Here is a 1,733-nt window from a genome sequence, read left to right as displayed (position 1 = left end):
AATCGGGCAATAATCTCACAGAGAGTAATATTACAGATATTAAAAGTACTATTACTGTCATAATTTTATTTGGAAAGTGAACATTTTCTTAATACAAAATTGACCTACTTGACGATGGCGAAGTCGGCTTTGTGGGGCGTGTACCTAAACTTGCCCGATTGTCATGACGTTCGCTGTATTAGCAGTTGAATAACCATTAGGCGTTGTCTTAATGCCTTCCTTTTGTATGTACCAGCTATGTTTATTGGAAGTATCGTTTAGGTGTTACCCTTGCAAAAATAACTTCGCTCCTTCCCCGTGAAGCTTAAAGAATGTTTGTTGGACATAATTTGACTGTTGCCATACAGTTGTAAATAGCGTTGATTGATATTTCCGTGACTTTAAAAGCGTTAGCTTTTAGTCGTGTCCTTTTTAAAATATTATAATTTCAAGCTTAACTCTTCTGTTGAACACAAAATTCGGAAGAAAAAAATATTTTCCGTAAGCTTACCCACAGAAACTGTCCCATTGCTGACCTTTTAAAAATAGTTTTAACATCAACATCATTCTAAAGAATTTTTTTTATTAGGCCGATAAAATGTTGTGATACCTACTAGTAGGCCTATATACAAACAATCTAATTGATGACCTTAGGCTGAATGATATTTATATTCCTATCGTTAGGCATATTTATTATCATCAATATCACCATCACATGGGTGCAGTCGGAGTGAAAGGGTCTTGACCTTCTCAAATTAATCAAAATAAAAAAAAGTGTTCGGAAATTGAAAACATCATATACATATACAGTATATATTATTTTCCAATTCAATATAACATTTATTAATCCACACAAAATTAGAAGTTATAACATTTATCATTCAAAGTAGATATACATAGTATATACATAAGTACATATACATATATATATATATATATGTAAATATATATATATAAATATATATATAAATATATATATTGCCAAAAGAACGATCGAACAGCAGACAGCTAATAATTTTCAAAAACAACACAACAGATCGTATCTTCATCATAGGCAAAGCCTGTAATTTAATCCAATAAGTTATGGCCTAACGGCCCCAATAAGACATGTTTCGGCAGTCTACTACCATCGTCAGTTATCTTGCACGCAGGCAATCATTAATATAGGGGAGTAAAAATTCAATGTTATGCATGCTAAAAAATTGTGGAATGAACCGTAACACAGTACTACAAAGAAAAATATAAATAAATATAAGGTAAAGAGTTAGGTGCTCACGCATGCGTGTAGAGATACGTCGGCTTGTTTCGCCAACGTAACAAGCATTATAGCCTGCACATACAAATTCGTAAACGACACGCGAACGGAGACCAACAAATTTGTATGTGCAGGCTGTAATGCTTGTTACGTTGGCGAAACAAGCTGACATTTCTCTACACGCATGCGTGACCACCTAACACTGGATGGGAACTCGCATATTATATTAAAGTCAGACTCCGGAGGAAAACAATTTTTTGATATGTTGTATAAATGATTTTTTCTGGATGGGAGAACTCGCATTAAAGCATCTGAAAAGTTCACGTCACTGTAAAAAATCAGCCAATGAGGACTGTTTCACGATACTGGACTCCGCCTCTACAACCCAAATTCTAAAAATCAAAGAAGCCTTGCATATTCAGTGGGAGCAGCCCTCACTGAACAAACAGCTTCTTCATGTTAATTTATCTTTCTAAATTCATTCCATTCTCCCCTTTGT

The sequence above is a fragment of the Anneissia japonica genome, unplaced genomic scaffold (assembly GCF_011630105.1).
Source record: "Anneissia japonica isolate Jap-2015-1 unplaced genomic scaffold, ASM1163010v1 scaffold2692_len624387_cov171, whole genome shotgun sequence".
In the NCBI taxonomy this organism is placed as follows: Eukaryota; Metazoa; Echinodermata; class Crinoidea; order Comatulida; family Comatulidae; genus Anneissia; species Anneissia japonica.
This window is presented reverse-complemented; position numbering follows the sequence as displayed.